The 18,905-nt window shown below is 42.8% G+C and overlaps 1 protein-coding gene across 3 annotated transcripts in view; it reads left to right on the plus strand.

Moving 5' to 3' along the window:
* The first annotated feature begins 277 nt into the window (after positions 1-277).
* Positions 278-18,905, plus strand: part of PRDM2 (PR/SET domain 2) — a 434,311-nt gene continuing 415,683 nt past the window's right edge. The window contains exon 1 of one of the 3 annotated variants that reach the window (XM_086921861.1): positions 278-400. The gene's annotated coding sequence lies outside the window, so the exon portion shown is untranslated. The remainder of the gene's footprint in view (positions 401-18,905) is intronic. The other 2 variants (XM_086921863.1, XM_086921862.1) reach the window with 2 other exon arrangements.

Below are 18,905 nucleotides of genomic sequence, written 5' to 3' on the forward strand. Positions count from 1 at the left end.
CTTCCCAGCCAAAGCGAACACCAGGCCCGACATAGATCAGCGGGTCCGAAATTAAACGAACGAACTAAAACTGAACGGCTAGAGCCCACAAACTCAGTTTGTCTACGTGCTGCTGGTCAATTACTTCCGGGGAAAGTCTGAGAAATTGGGCGGTTTTTCCGGGGTAATGGGCGGGATTTCCGGGTCAGATAGGTTGACTTTTCCGGTGAGGGCTCTTTTTATGCAACCAATCAACGTATGAAAGAGGCAGTACGGATGCTAAGCTCCTCCTAGTACCGCCCCTTACTATGTCAATCACTATAAACTAGGTTTTCTATTGCCGCTCCCTGGCTTCATCTACTGAAGTCGGTTTACAGTCGAAACAGTGGAACCGGATTTTTAAGATCTCTAGAGGCGGGAGGTAAGGCTCATTGTTCGGGAACCTCCCGCCCGCACCGGGAGGGTTGGAACATATGCCACATTTGTAAATTTATAAAACAAGGTCTGCCTCTTCTTTTGTCACACTTGATTGTGAAGCTTATACCGAGAATGGTGATTAGCATTTCCTTTGTGTCAATCATGAATGTGTATGCAGCTTCCGAACTACGAGGTGGCTGCAGTGTTCACATAATGCACAATTTTTAGACTGCATGGTGCTCGTGGAAATGTATACTTTTTTACACTCCGAGTGTATGTATTTGTTTTTTTTAGATCGAGGACTCTGTTTTGCTTCTTTGATTTTAAATCTCACATCGTATTAGTGGAATGTCAAGTAAACATGTGACAAATGTGCTCTCTTTGTGGTAAAAGAGCTACGTTTGTTACACTTGTGAAACGGTTGACAACCTGAACAGCTGTGCTAAAATATGAGAAATGTAAAGTTTCCACAACAACCGTAAAAGAATAAATAAGAGCATCATATAATTTACATAAATGATTAATATATAATATATATGTTCACGAACTACATAGAAAACACATAATGAGTCGTCCGCGGTGTGGGCTTCACGTTAATATAATTACTCTATAGTCTGATTAACTCTACAGTTGAAAATCAAGTGGACAGTTCTAACAATAGGAGGCTGGAACATCTGATCGCTTTATGAATCCCGTAGTTGAAGCTCATGTTAACATATTTCACAGCTAGATTGGAAGATATATTGACAGTACCCCCTTTGTTTTTGTCGGTAGAACATATTTGTACGGTGGCAATTCTTCTGGTGTATCCAATAAATCCTGTACAGAAGAACACCAGTTTATCAAATAATTTTCTAGTTGGTCATCATTTCTTTATTTTTATTCTAATTTTGTACTCCGTAGACCGTTCTACTATACCTGATCCATTATTTTCTTTTAGTCTTAGGGTTAAACAACCATCGTATAGCGCTAGTCGTTTTCTAGCCAACTGGTATGTAAAGTGTGCTGTTGTCTACTTGATTCTGATTTTATTTTTGAATCGGGCAACTCCTAAAACATAATTTTGCTTCTTCTGAAAATTTAGATGTGCATACTTCTGGCTTGCTTTCGCCTGATTATCCAAAAAACGAATGCAATTGGGACACGACCATGTAAAGTGGAGAAAATATAGGCCAATTTTTCCTCATTTTTGGACAATGTCAAATGTGTTATGCAGGCTCTGTGAAGTATATCAAAATGTATGAGCCCAAACTTTGCTTTATTACCTCGTGAAGTAGCAGCAGGGCCTTATCCCATTCTTTTGGTGCATTTAGTCACCTTGGTCAGCTTCCAATTTTTACCTCACTGTCAATGTATTTTCACCTCAATGTCTGTTTAGCAGTAGTATCACATTTCTTAGACTACTCATCTACTTCCACAATTGATGTTGTAGGAACAGGCGTTGGATCTAACCATGTGTTCTTAGCTGCCTATATATTCTATGATATGAATGTTCTTTATTTGCATGAAGTCAAAATCTGTTCAAAACATATTTAAAACCCAGTACATAAAAACTTCTCAAAGATTTATACAGACGTAATATCACAGTTTACCATAAAATGCATAAGATAACATGCTCTTAAAAGAAATGCCATTAAAATTGATGTATACATAAGTATGGCTATTTAAATGATTGAAGGCGATTCTATTATTATATATGACTCCGAGCTTTTCACTGAACTTATATACAACCTTTACCAGTCTAATGTTCAAGTGGGTGTTGACGGGATTTGACGCTACCATAATGGCATGTCTGCACATTAAAAATAAAAGATCTGCCCGTGAGCTCTGTGTGTTCTCTGAAGAGTGCTGGGCACAATCATACTACATGCATAAGGGTTTCTTTTCCAGCATTGCACAGCCTGCAGGTAGAGTCGTTATGGCATGTGAGGCACTTTGGTAAAGGGCCCAAGGTTGGAAAAACCACAAAGCTTTAGTGCATGAACTTCAGGTTGACATATTTTGAGTAATTTGTGCTCAGAAATGCCTGGTGGCCTTTTGCATTATGTGTGTTTACCACCCTCCAAGGATGCCTTTACCATGCTAACCTGCTGTTATCTTCTAGTTTGCTGACCTGAGTGCTGATGGAACCACATTTTTTAAACACTGCCTAAGTCAACTGCTGATTCCACAGATCCCTTGCCTGGAAAGTATCTAAGGACGGTTCTGGGAACCAAAGGTGCAAAGAGTTTCTCGGGCTAGTTCAGATTTCTTATCTGTTAAGATTCTCCAGGGTGCCTTGCCTAGAGGCTCATAGTTTGTGGCACAAAGTCAGAAATACCTTCTGTCTGGCTATTACTTGATTTAGCAGGCCAAATTGTAGGTGCACTTGTGCTGGGGAAGCTGTACTTGTAAGGCGAAAAGCAGATTTGTATATTTTGGCCACCCATCCGTTTAAGAAGCCAGCATCCTTCCCCATCAGGATTTTACTCCCGTATGTTATTGATGGCAATAGCTTCGCCTTTATGACCTGAAGGATTGGATCTAGGCTGGAGCCCCATAGATGTTTAGAGGCATTTGTAAAAGCACATTTTAGGGCCTGGGCTTTATTTCTGCATGATTCTTTTGCTGTGTCAAGTTACTTTATGCATCGATCCAAACTACTTATACTCTGTTACTTTATCACAGCTCTAGTTTCTCCAGTGGTACACCCCTTTTTTGTTGACTCTCCTACCATAAATAACTGCTTTGGTTTTTGCCAAGTTAATTTCCAAACCATTTGACCTAATATATTCCTCAAACTTATTTATTAGTCGCTGGTGTCCTCTTTTTAAAAAAAATATAACGAAATTATCTATGTACAAAAGGTTGGATAGTAACTTTCCTCCAATTTTTTGCGTATGTTAATTGATATGATCCAACGCCAATGTGAGATCTGATATATTAAGGTTGAATAACAAGGGAGCGGGCACAAAGCCTTGTTAGAGCCTAGCTGTTATATGCACCTTCCGGCTTACATAATTATCATCACTAAATATTATCCTTATCCAGGTATTGGAGTATAGGCGTTCTATTGCCTCTAACAGTTTCCTTGTAATAGACAATGATAGCATTTTTCTCCATAATTGACTTCTATGGACATAAATGTCACAATAAAATAACGTCTAGATGAAAAATAAATACTTTTGATCTTGCTAAAAACTCATCCTATTTGATTATGCTTATGCAAGTTTGATTCTTAAATGCAACCAATTTTGCTAAGATCTACTTTTCGACCACATCTTATGTGGGTTCTTAAAGGCAAACACTCTCATAAGATTCAGGAATATATTTGGTAGACAACATTTAATAATAAAAAATATATATCTTGCGTCATTACAACAGTTTATTTTATTTAATTTATTTTATTTATTTATTGCTATTTTTAAAGCGCGCAAATACCCCTACGGGTGTCTCGGCGCTAGTGATCAGAGAACTCCTTGCTCTTTGAGGGTAGTTAGACAGAGGAGAAAAGCCATGTCTTAAGGCTCTTTCGGAATTTGATGAGGGTGGGGGCAGTTTTGATATGCAGTGGGAGGGTATTCCATAATTTGGCAGTAGCTGTAGTAAAGCACCTGTCTCCCCAAGTGGCTTTTTTTGTCCGAGGGACAGACAGCATGCAAGTAGTAGAGGATCGAAGTGTTCTGCGATGCTCCAGAGGATGAAGAGCTATTTTTAGGAACTTAGGCCCTGGGTAATTAAGGGTCTTGTAAGCTATGCAAAGAGCCTTGAATTTTATTCGGTTCCTAATTGGGAGCCAGTGGAGCTCTTTGATGCGGTGGGATACTGAAGTGAATTTGGGGATTGAAAGTAAAATTCTTGCAGCCGCGTTTTGGACGGTCTGGAATTTGTTAAGGACTCCTTCCTGCGCATTAAGAAGCAGAGAGTTGCAGTAGTCCGTTTTTGAGAACACAAGAGTACTGATGAGAGTTTTGCCAGCTGACTGAGGTAGATATGGAAGAAGTTTCTTGATATTTTTAAGTATAAAGAAAGCAGATGATGTCACGGCATTGGCGTGGTGGTGGAAGGTTAGTTTATTATCGAAGATAACTCCCAAGTTACGAACCTTAGTCACCGGTTCGGGGGGGGGGTCCTAGCTCCGATGGCCACCATTGTGGGGACCATGCTGGTTTCAAGCTCCCGAATGTCATCACCTCAGTTTTATCGGAGTTAAGCTTGAGGCAGTTTGATGACATCCAGGAGCTTATTGCCTTCATACCCTCCTGGAAGTTGGCTGCTATGCTCGCTCCGTTGTCATGTACCGATAGCACTAATTGCGTGTCATCGGCGTATGTGGTCAGTGCAATGCCATAGGATTTTATCACCCTCGCCAAGTCCGATACATAGATATTAAAAAGCGTCGGACTTAGCGAGGAACCTTGTGGGACTCCACAGGGGAGGGAGAAGGTCTGGGAGGTGTAGTTGCCCATTTTGACAGTCTGTGGCCGGTTGGCGAGAAATTAAGCAATCAGGTCTTTGGCTGTTCCTCCTATTCCCAGGGCTGCGACACGGTCGATCAAAGTGATATGATCGACCGTGTCAAATGCAGCGGAGAGATCTAGGAGTATCAAGACAGCTGATCCTCCCTTGTCCATAGTTGTTCTAATTTCGTCCGCGGCTTTCAGTAGTGCCGTCTCAGTCCCGTGTCCCTGCCTAAAACCGAACTGTGTGTCATCTAACAGGTTGTTGTCATTTATGTATTTTGACAGCTGCAGGTTCATGGACTTTTCAAAAATCTTTGCTGGAAATGGGAGACAAGCGATAGGTCTATAGCTTGCTGGAAGAAGAGGGTCTAGCGTGGGTTTTTTCAGCAATGGTTTTATGATCGCTTCTTTCCAGACTGAAGGATATGTTCCCGTAGCGAACATGGCATTACATATTGTGGATAGTGAAGGGGAAATTGCTTCCGGTATGCGGTTGAGAATGGAAGGGGGACAAGGGTCGAGGGGGGAGCCTGATTTGGTGCTGGCTACTAGATGTTGAATTTGATCTTTATCTACAGGGTTAAAAGATAAAAAAGTTGGTGAATTGCTAGTAGAGGGAGAAGTCACAGATTGTAGAGGGGTAGATCTCGAAAAAGTCTGGAAGATGGAGCTGACTTTTTCCTCAAAAAAACTGGCCAAGGCATCGGTCAGTGATTGAGAAGTCTCTAAGGGCGGCGTCGGGGGGTTGGATAAGGTGGTGACTACCCTGAATAGTTCTCCTGAAGAATTTTTTGCCTGATTGATCTGAGTGATATAGTAGTGACTTTTCTCGGTAGTTATCGCTCTTTTGTAGATAGCGAGGGCGGTTTTATAGTTGGATTTGTCTGCCGGGTTGTAGTTGCGGCGCCATTGTCTTTCCAGGTTCCTGCAATGTTGTTTGTGCATGCATAGGGCCTCCGTGAACCATGGGGCTGAAGGTGTTGTTCTATTTCGGTGTGTTGTTTTGGGAGGGGCTAGTTTGTTACAGGCCAAGTCCAGGTTGGTCAGGTAGTTTAGAGATGCTTTGGTAGGGTCTTGCTCAGTAGGGATATATGTATCCTGTATCATCTCTGCTAATTGAGATATATCAATATTTTTCCAGTCTCTGTATGTTGATCGAGCTGGTACGTCGGTGTTCGATTTAATGGCGGTTGTTTGTATAGTGAAGCAAATGGCTGAGTGGTCTGACCAGATCAAAGGGATTATCTGGGTAATATTTACAAGAGGACTGTTTGTAAATATGCCGTCTAATGTGTGACCGGCCTGGTGAGTCGGAGAGTTAATGAGCTGTATTAGTCCCACAGCTTCAAGATCTGAAATTAATTGCAAGGTATCTTGGTTATTTGAAATCTCAAGGTGAAAATTAAAGTCACCTAGTAGCGTAAACTGGGGGGTGCCAGCTACTGCTTCCAGTAAATTACCTATGTTAGTTAAAAACTTCGCTCTTGAGCCCGGAGGGCGGTAAATCAGCATTCCCTTAAAGGATGCTTTTGCTGATAGTCCTAAAGTAAATGTAAGTGACTCGTATTCAGAACATATATGTGGTTCGGTCACAAGTTTGAAGTGGCTTTTATAAATGATGGCTATGCCGCCACCTCTTTTTATTGGTCTATCGAGTCTACAAACATTGAAATTGTTGGGAGTGGCTTCAGCGAAGTCGGGTCCTGAGGCCTCATCGCCCCAAGTTTCAGTAATAAACAGTAGGTCAAGTTTATACGCATCGATCAAGTCGGCTATTTCCGTTTTGTGTTTAGGGAGGGATCTGGCGTTTATTAATGCCGCTTGTATGGAAGGTATGTTGTTTGAGGGTTTACTGGAACGTTTGATGCAAAATGGACATGACACTGGGCCTAATATATGGTTGGAGTGTCTTAAAGTAGGGGGTGAGTGCGGTTGGTCCGCTAGATGTCTTAGTTGTCGTAGTTCGCCGGCGGAATAGGTTAGTCTCACCGTATCTGAATGAGGCCGTGGGTCTGGGGTTGCAGGGGGGGTGGCCGTTGGCCCGCCCACGGCGCGGACGAGCGCAGACGAGCTTGCCTTATGCGCGCCTTCGGCGCGCATTCGTCGCGCCCGCTGCGCTCGTCCGCTGCGCTTCCTGTTGCAGCACATTTTTATGTCAATGGCCTGGCATAGAATGAAGGCGTGGTTACGTGATAGGTCACGTGGGTGGGCGTGTCCGCTGCTGTGACGCGGCGTTGCCCTAGCAACAGGATGCCGATGCCGTCTGTTACGAGTACGCAGGCGAATGTGTGGAAGTTAGCAGTTCTATTTAAAATCAAGCAACAACACAACACAACAGATTAAAATAAGGGCGAGCTAACTCCCGGCTTCCGCCTCAGGAGTGGAGTTCTTTGAACGCGCGAAAACAAGCTGCGCGCGCTCAAATAGAGCTAGTGGTCACGTGATAGGTCACGTGGGTGGGCGTGTCCGCTGCTGTGACGCGGCGTTGCCCTAGCAACAGGATGCCGATGCCGTCTGTTACGAGTACGCAGGCGAATGTGTGGAAGTTAGCAGTTCTATTTAAAATCAAGCAACAACACAACACAACAGATTAAAATAAGGGCGAGCTAACTCCCGGCTTCCGCCTCAGGAGTGGAGTTCTTTGAACGCGCGAAAACAATCTGCGCGCGCTCAAATAGAGCTAGTGGTCACGTGATAGGTCACGTGGGTGGGCGTGTCCGCTGCTGTGACGCGGCGTTGCCCTAGCAACAGGATGCCGATGCCGTCTGTTACGAGTACGCAGGCGAATGTGTGGAAGTTAGCAGTTCTATTTAAAATCAAGCAACAACACAACACAACAGATTAAAATAAGGGCGAGCTAACTCCCGGCTTCCGCCTCAGGAGTGGAGTTCTTTGAACGCGCGAAAACAATCTGCGCGCGCTCAAATAGAGCTAGTGGTCACGTGATAGGTCACGTGGGTGGGCGTGTCCGCTGCTGTGACGCGGCGTTGCCCTAGCAACAGGATGCCGATGCCGTCTGTTACGAGTACGCAGGCGAATGTGTGGAAGTTAGCAGTTCTATTTAAAATCAAGCAACAACACAACACAACAGATTAAAATAAGGGCGAGCTAACTCCTGGCTTCCGCCTCAGGAGTGGAGTTCTTTGAACGCGCGAAAACAATCTGCGCGCGCTCAAATAGAGCTAGTGGTCACGTGATAGGTCACGTGGGTGGGCGTGTCCGCTGCTGTGACGCGGCGTTGCCCTAGCAACAGGATGCCGATGCCGTCTGTTACGAGTACGCAGGAGAATGTGTGGAAGTTAGCAGTTCTATTTAAAATCAAGCAACAACACAACACAACAGATTAAAATAAGGGCGAGCTAACTCCCGGCTTCCGCCTCAGGAGTGGAGTTCTTTGAACGCGCGAAACAATCTGCGCGCGCTCAAATAGAGCTAGTGGTCACGTGATAGGTCACGTGGGTGGGCGTGTCCGCTGCTGTGACGCGGCGTTGCCCTAGCAACAGGATGCCGATGCCGTCTGTTACGAGTACGCAGTAGCAGTTAGATTAGCACATTATTTTCTAGGCACGCAGAGGTTAGTTTGAGATACTGCAGTTTTACTGAATTTGCAATTGCTTATGCTTTTTAGTGGCGTAAGTAGTGCATATCAAGGCAGTTGCTTATTTGCTATTTATGCACCTATTTCGTTTTGGTTTATGGAATCCATTTATGTCCAATAATCTGTTGACTGCAGCTAATTTGGTGTATTCAGCCGAGGCAATTTGAAATACGTAATGAAAGGCTGATGATACATACACTGTGACCGAAAGACCAAAATAGTGCATCCATTTACAGGTCTACTTATTTCTCTTGGATCACTATACTCTCATGTTTTACGCATTATCACACAGTAGAGTTGTTCTATTTTGGCAGAGAGATCATGATGTCTGCTTTCTTTAAATGATTATTGCATATTACCTGTTTGATATTTGGGTGATCTCCTAACATTTAAATAGGGATTTACTCCTCAAAGGGTGGGTTCCTTGCTCCCAGTAACTGGAAAATGCACTTTTTTTTCAAACCCCGAGCAAATCAGTGTTTTTGTGGTAATATTCGAATATTTGAGGATGGAAGTGTTTGCTTAGTTTTTGATGACACTATTCCCACATCTGTTTGAGGAAAAATACAGATTGCTAATAATGAATTTAATGACGCCACTCTTATGTGAAAGGCAGGTCTTAGTTACCTGCATTATCTTTAAGCAGGTAGGAGAGTCTCGCCTTTCTGGTAGATTAGAGAAAAAGTACTGATTTATAAGCAGTCCCATCAACCGTTACGCTGTTTTCTCCCTGCCCTATTTCCAGCAAGACTGTTTTTAAGGATTGTCTGCATCCTTGGATGGATAGCTAGAATAAATAAGTGTTGAATATTTGTCAGAGGACAGTCAGTTGGGAATTATTGCCAAACAAATAGAAGAATGCTGGGTCAGTTTAAGGAATGAATACACGCTTGGGGGTTGTTAGCACCAGTTTGCTATTCTGGTCTCCCCACTTAAGAAAGAAATCAAAACAAGCCATAAATTGCATGATAGCACTTAAAACTTTATTCATTAATATAAAATGTATATGCTTGAGCCAATTAAGTAAGTGTATTGTGCATATCGATTCTTATAATCACCTATACCACTGCTGTTTGAGTGTGGTCCTTTGGCCTAGTATCGACTGGAGTCAAATCAGAATGTTCTTTGAATTTTAGTTTTTAATTGCTGTGCTTCTGTCTTGACCAAGCTTTGAACATAACCTGCAAAGAAGCCAGGTGGTAATTTTTAGACAACCTTTTAATGACCATGTATTTTTCTTTTAATTGCCAGTTGTGATTACTTTTTGCTTGTGTATATTTATTACTACTGATTGTATATGCCAACCAATAAAAATGCTATTAGTCTTAGGAACACAATTTCCAATCTGAAACATGTCTATAGTTTTATATTAAGTATAGTTGTTTCTTGTTTTTGCTTGATTCCATTTTTAAGATTACATTGTATAAAGAGTTATCCACTACAGTTCCTCCAAAGATGCAAAGTGCAATTATGCAGAAGTGAGACTTTAATACAAAAGAGCCAAAGTGTACACCATTAAAAGATGTACTTTTTGCATTGGTATTACATATTTCATAAAACAAGCTGTTTACAATTTAATATATTTATTTGTTTAATGCCAGTGCGAGGTCATCTGACTTATTTATTAAAAAGTGTAAAACCTAAAACAACACAGGGCTGAGTTTTTATATTGGTTAAAAAAAAATTACCTCCGATTTGCTCTTTAATCACGGTCTGCAGAAAAAAAAGCTGAATGGATAAAACCCGTTCTCTTGATGCCTGTGCAAAATACTTGTAAAAGGTTACCTTAGAATAATGGCTGGTACCACTTTGAGAAAGGTATAATAGGATGACTTAGTCTTATTCTGCTACTTAGCTGGTTGCTTTCGATTATGCAACTAGTCGCTCTTGAGGAGAAAAAGGAACATCTACATTTACTTGTCAGACACCATACTCCTCCTTTTTTTACAAATTTACTTCAATAAAATCACGCACATTTGTAAAAATACAGTCTTATCCCAAGAAATAGGCTTGTCTGTCTTCCACTAATCACAACAGTAATACCTTTGTTATAATTGAACAGTCGTTTACTAACATGAAAATGCTAATGATAATGCAATACCCTGAAATATTAGACAAATTATACTAATCCATTAGTTGTGTGATTAGATTTTCAAAAAGTCAAACCTCTTTTATCGAATCCCAATTCGAATTTATCTTTTAAAGTACATTACTCTGCAGTGTCTTGAGTAGCTATTATCAGGACTGCATTGACACAGTTTCTGCAGCGAAGGTGATTTGAAGTGCTGCGCCATGAGCTGATTTATACTAAAGGTACTGACAATAATTTGTACTTGGGGTCCTATGTGCGTTTAATCCTCAGCATAGTTTTAGTACTTTGGTAATGTGGGCTACAGCATATCTGAGGCCCACTTATTTTCCCCTTGTGTGTAGCTGAGAGAGAATTGCGGCGTGATCATTTGAACAAGCCTTACAGAGCAGCACCAGTGACCTCATGAAAAGAATGTTCTTTTTCGTTTGAACTGGTTCTCTTTTAGAGAAACTGAAAAGGATGACTAGACAGACAGTCAAGCCTGAAGACCCACTTTTTCGCCATAACCATCTAAACTTGAGTCCGGGTGGGTTTTGTTTTTATAGAGCTACCAAGGGCCACTCTTAGGTTGTCTGGAAGGGTCCAAGGTATTGGAGTCAAGACCCTCCCAGGTAAGCTTACCCTTGTGTGAAACGCCTATAGCGAAATGGGGAAACACTCAACGGTTATGCCTCTGTATGGGCTCACAAGCTCTGAATACATTCTATTGCTCCAGTGTGCTCTTTAGTTGCTGGTAGATGACCTGCAAGAAAGATGAACAAATGAAGAGTGAAGGATGACGGAACGTGCACATGGTACTTTAGTACCAAAATAGTATTAGGAAGCAAGGTTATCTCATCTGATGCAGAGAGACATTTTTGTTATTCCCGTATCAGAGTATGGAGACGTTCCTACCTTTGTTAGTATACTTTATGCCTTAGAAGGAGGAGCAAATGAAGAATGAATAGTGACTTTTCACATCAATGGTTGGGAAGCAAAGATCTCAACTGAGGGAGGGATGCATTTTGTTTAACGTAGCAATAGTCCAACTTCCATAGGGTTGGAGATGGCAGACATTCATGTGATGACTGAAGTACCATTAAAGGAGGTATACTATTGCTATGCATTGGACCCCCACACTTTGCTGACCCACGGTATACATCTTGCTGGACCCTAAAACAACAAAGGTTTTGGAAGATTACTGTGATTAAACTACCCAATATGACAGAGCACATCTGGAACTCTAGATGGGCAAATGTCAAGGAAAGGAAGGACCCCCTTAGGCTTAAAGTGTGGAAAGAGATGAGGCTCATTAGGGAGCAGACTCGTTTCCAGTGAAATCATGCCGTAGGCCAAGTCTGCCAGGAAAGCAAGCCACAAAGGTAATAATTTGACCAAGACTCAAATGGTGTGCCTAAAGAAATGCCACATAGTGACCCTACTGTCTCCAGCACGATGTCACCCCCATGGAATTCGGGGAAGGGAATTTTTCTGTAGATATGAAAATAAATAATAAGGATGCACAAAGCTATTGTTACGTTAAAGTACCAATACCAATGACGATTTGGAATGCAAGTATGTTAAATAACAAGTCCAGGAAATATTGCGCTGCTGAACAAGGTAAGTGAACGTTGTTCAGTAAGGGGAAAGCAGAGAGGAAGATGACAATGGGCAACTTCACCCATCTAAATCTTTCAAGTAGGCAATGTGAAGTCAGTATAAAGAAAGAAACTTGAGGTAATTACTAGTTTGGTCTCCTGGATTGCCCTAGCACCTAAAGATATGTGTTTTCTGTAATGGTTTGGATGATATTCAATCACGTTGACAATTTTCTTTATTAGCTCACCAGACTTTGAAAAGACAGGTGCACAAATGCAGTGCTCAGTTCAATAATCATTGAGAATATTATAGTCTAGCATGATAGCTTTGTAAGCGACTAGAGGAAGCATAACCATAGATAAACTATGTAAAACAATTATATAAATCTGTGCTAAAATGTAATCATAGTAATTTTGATCAAGCAAAACCGGTAGAACACATTTTGATGACCCTCCTTTTACTTGTTATGATCCCTCTTTTGGTTATTACTTTATTATGCAACTAGGAAGGTTGATTTTCATAGCTATATCCGCTTCCCTGTTAATTTTCTGTCACCAACTAAAAGTATTTTTGTTTTATAGAAGTGATAAAATTATCATAATGTAAAATCACCTTATTTGGAGTAAGGTCTGGAGTTAGTGATTGAGGAAGTCATTTGCAGCACCTTGCTAATACCTGCTGTGGCACCCAACTGTAACCCTGTCAAGGGCTACTGAGAATATTTACATGCTTTTTAGGTTTGAGCTGCGTAGGAAAAAGACCTTAAGCTATCGCTTTTGTTTTTGTCCTAAAAACATGCATGCGTTCCATTGCCTTCAACGGCAACGTGTGCGCGTTTGGCGATTCCCTTGCGGGAGCGAGCTTGACACCATGTGTTTGTAATAAACAAAGCCATCTCAAATAAAAGGAGTGGCCCCAAGTCCTCCTGGTACACCCCTGAACTGGGATGTATGAGAAAGAAATGTAAAAAGCTGGAGCGAGAATGGCGGAAGAACTGGGCGACCACCAAAAAAGACAACTATCGTGAAGCCATGAGAGCATACAAGGTGGCTTGCAATTTGACCAAAGCCGCCCATTTTGAGGAAAGAATCAGAATGGCAGGTAACTCTTCTAGGGAGACTTATCAGATCCTTAAAGAGCTTCTCACTGTCCCCACTCCCCCGGTAACTCATGAGGTAAATTCTGATAAATGCAATCAACTGGCCCAGTTTTTTGATGTCAAAATACAGAACATCTTAGCCAGCCTTCCTCTGAGTACCGGTAGGGTAGACAAAGCAGCTCCGGAGGCCGCATTGGATGAAAAGGTGTTTGATAGCTTCCCCCCCATCTCAAAGGAGGCTTTTTGTGAGGAGCTTTCAGCCCTGAAGAGCGGCTCCCCTTCGGACCCCATGCCCATTCGGATCCTCAAGCAATTTACGAACATCATTGCAGGCCCAGCAATCGACCTGCTGAATGCCTCATTTACCCATGGCATTGTTCCACCTAGTTGGAAGCAAGCCATTGTCAAGGCCCTTCTGAAAAAGCCAGGCCTTGATCCGGCCGATTTGGCGAATTACCGTCCCATCTCGCTTCTGCCCGGGCTGAATAAGATCGCCGAGAAGTTTGCCAATCGCCAGCTTTCGCACTTCCTGGAATCTAATGATCTACTGGGTCGTACTCAGACGGGCTTTCGGCCTGGCCAGGGAACCGATTCGGCCTTGATTTCAATGGTGGAGGAAGGCAGATGCATCTTGGATTCGGGAGGATCCGCTGCGGTGGTCCTCCTGGATCTAAGCGCTGCATTTGATACGGTTGATCATAATATCCTGATCAACCGTTTGGGGAAGATTGGAGTGAGAGGGTCGGCCCTCAAATGGCTCGCGTCGTACTTGAGCGGCCGGACTTATCAGGTCTGCGAAGACAATCTTCGATCTCTGCCTACCCCCCTTCAGTGTGGAGTACCGCAGGGCTCTTCATTGAGCCCTACGCTTTTTAACATCTACATGGCCCCACTGGAGGCGGTGGTTTCACCCTTCGGGGTGAAAATCGCAACCTACGCAGACGACACTCAATTGATCGTCTCTCTGTCCCTCTCGGAAAGCCAGGGGGAAAAGTTCGCATCATGTTTAGTTAACATCATGTCATGGATGTCGGATTCCCGGCTCAAACTAAATGGGACGAAAACGGAGCTGATGCTTCTTGGCAATCTGTGTACAACACTCCCCAAATCCATGTGGCCGGATAGTCTAGGTGCCCCCCCAGTTCCCAAAGAAGCAATAAAAAGTCTAGGTCTGGCTAGAACCGGAACTGTCAATGACCACTCAAGCTAAACGAGTGGCAGGGACTTGCTATGGACTGCTTAGGTCAGTACGGAAGATCCTCCCGCTACTCCCTGAAAACTCCCGGAAACTACTGGTGCAAGGATTAGTCATGTCAAGGCTAGATTATAGCAATGCCTTATTCCTTGGCTCACCAGAATCCACTCTGAATGTGCTCCAAAGAGCTCAGAATGCGGCTGCACGAATGCTCACTGGTACTGCCAAAAGATCATCAGCTAAGCCTGCTCTCAAGGCCTTGCATTGGCTGCCAATCCGAGCTCGCATAAAATTTAAATCCCTTTGCATCGTGTTTAAAGCTTTGCAAGGATCAGGCCCTCCAATCCTTAGAGACCTGGTGCGCCCTACAAACCTACGCGAGCCCTTTGCTCGGATGATGGTAATTTTGTGGTGATACCCAGAGCCAAAAAGGTGAAGTCCGGCGGTCGCCGGTTCTCTATTAATGCAGGCCAATTATGGAATGCTCTGCCGATAGCCTTGCGGAAAGAATCCAATCTAGTGCGTTTCCGCAAGGCATTGAAAACTTATCTCTTCCCCCTTTAGGCTTTCGCTTCAGTTGTATTTGGGTGGTGGTCCTGTGTTTTGTTTCAGCGCTGGGACGCTCAAGGGCAGCCATGCGCTTTATAAATCTCTTTTCATGGTGCCCCTGGCTCGCACCCACAAGGGAAATGCTTTGTGTGCACTCCCCTCAACCCTCCCACTTTTAGCGCGAGGCGCCCGCACGCTTGTTTCTTTTACCACAGTACAGCAAACTTGGCATTATGAAAACACTGTTTACTACCTTTCAGATCGCGTGTAACAGGGGAAAGAAATCTAATAGTCATGAGGTGTCTACTGTATGATTTTACCTTTACTGTATAACTAATGCCTTGAACGCTGGTTTTGGTGAAATACCTTTTGTGAAAGCAAATTCACATGATAATAAAAACAGAATGGTAAAAGTCATATGCAAATCAACAGTGGCAATTATACCCTGACTACCAGGAGGGCACCACACGTGACAATGGTAATAAAAAGCACAATGCACTCTTCGTGTACTATGGCAAAATATCAATACATTTATTCAGAAAGTAATTGATATAAATGTACCCCATTATAGAAGAAAGGGTCTCAATGGGAAGAGGCCTCTCGGACATAAGCAAATGTTTCAACAATTGTTTTAGTACATTTTGTGCACACCATATAACTGTGCAAAATTGGATCGTGATGTTATTAGTACCGTAGGGTCTTCAATTGTGGCTATTCAAAACTCTTGTATTAAGGGGGTTAACTAGTTTCTCCTAAGAGCTTTGTACATGGGACAGCAAAAGAGAGCTATGTGTATGGACATTACTTAGGCTGCACCTTTCACGGTTAGCGGCCTCCAGGGAGTTGATTATGGTGGATTGGGTCCGTTCCGGAGAAAAACATTTTGGCAAAGCCTTCGTATTTTTATAAATGTGCATACAAACCCCTTTGGAGGGATGTATATGTACGCCGTGTTATTTTATGATATGCTTCAACAGGTGTTGGTCCGGATTATTCTATTGCCTATGCATCTAATTCGACTGATTTCTAGTGAACCCCCCCTGCGCCTCGTCCCCCACCAAAAATAACCAGGAGATGTGCAATTAACTTGATATTCAGGGCTGGTCGCCTGGTCGTCTTTTGTTATTTCCGTTTTGTTCCGTGTGGGCGCACCCCGTGATTGAGTACTTGATTCATTGCCACACTGGTGCTTCTCTATATGATGCTTTGCTTCTCGCCACTATATACTACTCTAGCCAACCCAGCTGTAGTTTCTCGGTTCCACTTGAAAACTCCAGAGCTGAATTGATGCCTGGTGTGCAAGAAAGCGAAGTGAGAGAGGAGACCCATTGGGCAGTGCCCACCATCCTAATGGAGGAACAGTCTTGTGATCTTGGGTGAGATCCACCCCAAGTCATCTTTGTGTGTGGTTCTTTCTATTTATTATTCTAGATGATCCTGGATCATCTGTTGAGGAAGAGCCGGGTCCTTACCGCCGTCATTAATTCCAAGGGATTGTCTTTGCTAGATGGGGAATTCCGTACCAATGTGTTTCTTTTTTTGGTGAAGGATGAGCTGCTGAGGTGTAATACCCTTGGAACTGTTCTTGGAGGTAGCATGGCCCTTTGTCATTGCTAATCGCAAATAGCTCTGGCTAAACACTAATAAGGTCCCAAAAGCGAGACCTATTGGCTATGCCAATGCTTGTTTTTACAAGCCAGTACCCACAAAGATTTGTAGTGACACCTAGTTTTTCTGTAAAGTGATCATTATCAGCCTGATCCACAAGAGCAAATTATGATCTCGCTCCCCCTGGAATGAGAAAAGGCCCAGTCGACAAGTTGATCCTAACAATAGAAGAAGTTAAGGAAACAATTGATTTTTGCCTAGGGCATAAGGCTCCGGGATGCGGCAGAATGCTGGTCGATTTAATAGTCAAGGGTGGAATTATGGGCCCCTTATTCACCAAGTTCTATGAAAATTGTGATCGTAATAATCTACAGAAATCTTGGTCGTCTTCTGTAATTATCCTTCTTTTTAAACACGAAAATCGAGGGGTACCAAGATGCTACTCACCAATATCATTTATCGACACTTCGTTCAGAGTACTCGGGTAAGTAATCTACAGCAGGATGTGTGCTTGGGCCTCCATCAGTAACATCTTACATCTAACTCAATATGGTTTTAAGGAACGGCTGCGGATAGTGGAGCAGTGCTTAAATTTGCAGCTAATCCTGAGTAAATAACAAGTGCCTTTCCTGACCACTGTACCTAGCATTTATGGACCTATTGACCGCCTTTGATTCAGTCAGTCAATCCAAGTGGTGGCATATCTTGCTAGAAATGCGTTTTGATTGATGTTTAACGGACTCCGCACAAATCTGGTCGCAAGCTTAAGATATGGAGACTCCAGGGAGTTCATAGAGCCCGTTTCATTGCCTAGAGGCGTGTGTTGGCCCTGCTTTTAATTATTTTATATACGAATAATTTAACTCCATTTACGGTAAACTCTGCCAGTTACATTCCCATGATCAGCAAAGCACTCTTGCAGGCATTGCTGTAATCGGATGATTCTATGCTGATCGCACATACTCCTAATGCCTTGTGCTCCTTGGCCCATGCATTTGTTAATTTCAAGACCAGTTTAAGTCTTTTAAGTCCCATATCATGGGACAACTGAAGAGAGTTTCCACTATTGTGTATGGAGCCAATAGCCTAACAGTTTCTTACTTGGGTATCTGTTGTGACTCATCCGGGCCATAGTCCTCCCATATTTTAACCTCTTTGAGTAAATGTATTGGATCCTTAGGCTAGCTATTAAGTATGCTGCAGCCTTCTGGACTCTTGGGGTCTTACTACCTACTTTGAAACCTACAAAAATCAGTATATGTCAATCGCTGCATATAGTGCTGGGGTGGGTGTTCCCTGACAGTACCAATTTACAGTATGAGGAACATTGTTTACTCCAGTTCTATCAATCCCCCCCAATTGCACTTTTCACGTGAGGAACTGGGTTTCAGATATCTGGAAGATAGTATATATGGGCCCCTTTGGTAATGTGGCTTTCAGTCTGGAATAACTCGGTGACCACTCTTAATGTTGCCATTATCAAGGACTGGTTAAGCCTTGATCAGGCCTCCAGCATTTCCTGGATGTTCTTGTTTCAGGCACCCTGAATAGTATAGGCATTTCCCACCTTTTTGATAATCGAACTCCAGTTGTTACACAGGATAAGAAAATCGTGAAGGCCCAGCTCCTGACCAGTAGTGGCCGTAAAATGGAAATGTCTGCTATCTTCAAACCAACTGTGGAGGAATATCTTTCCCTAAGTCCGGATGGAGGTACAGCATTATATCAGAGTTTGGTGTTGGGCAAATTGAAATGGTCTGTCCTATTTAGTTTCCGGGCTTGGACAGTTCTTTATCTTCTTTGTTTTCAGCTGGATTTTTAGCACGATTAGTCATCCCAAACCTGCCTGTGTGACGGGGTTTCCACTCAGTTTTATGCACTGTAGATTTACCTGTCTGCATTTGCAATTACTTCAGAATGAATAGGTTTGTCTTAGAGTAAGTCCATATTGAAAATGTGAATTTTTTTTCTGGGAAAAGCATGCTTTGGTGATCATTATTTTACCGTTTTACTCATTTAAATGGGTTTCACGCTGTACATGTTACATTTTATGAAATGTGGTGCATTATCTTTTATGTGTGCGTCTTACACACAAAGTTGTTTGGCTGACATATGATTTTTCTCAGATGCTGTCCTTCAGCAAACGTGCAGCATAAATCTAAGGAGCATTTGCAAAGCCAATAGGTCTTGCCTATGCAAGACATATTGGCTCTGTCAATATGTTTTAGCCTTGTTGTACACCAGCATGGCTGCTGTTCAGCATGGCTAAGAGTTAATGGGGTAAAGGAGAGTAGTGTCATAAAGTAGAGTGTTGTGGAGTGGAGTGGAGTGGTGTAGAGTGCCATAGA

The sequence above is a fragment of the Lissotriton vulgaris genome, chromosome 5 (genome assembly GCF_964263255.1).
Source record: "Lissotriton vulgaris chromosome 5, aLisVul1.2, whole genome shotgun sequence".
NCBI classification, from domain to species: domain Eukaryota; kingdom Metazoa; phylum Chordata; class Amphibia; order Caudata; family Salamandridae; genus Lissotriton; species Lissotriton vulgaris.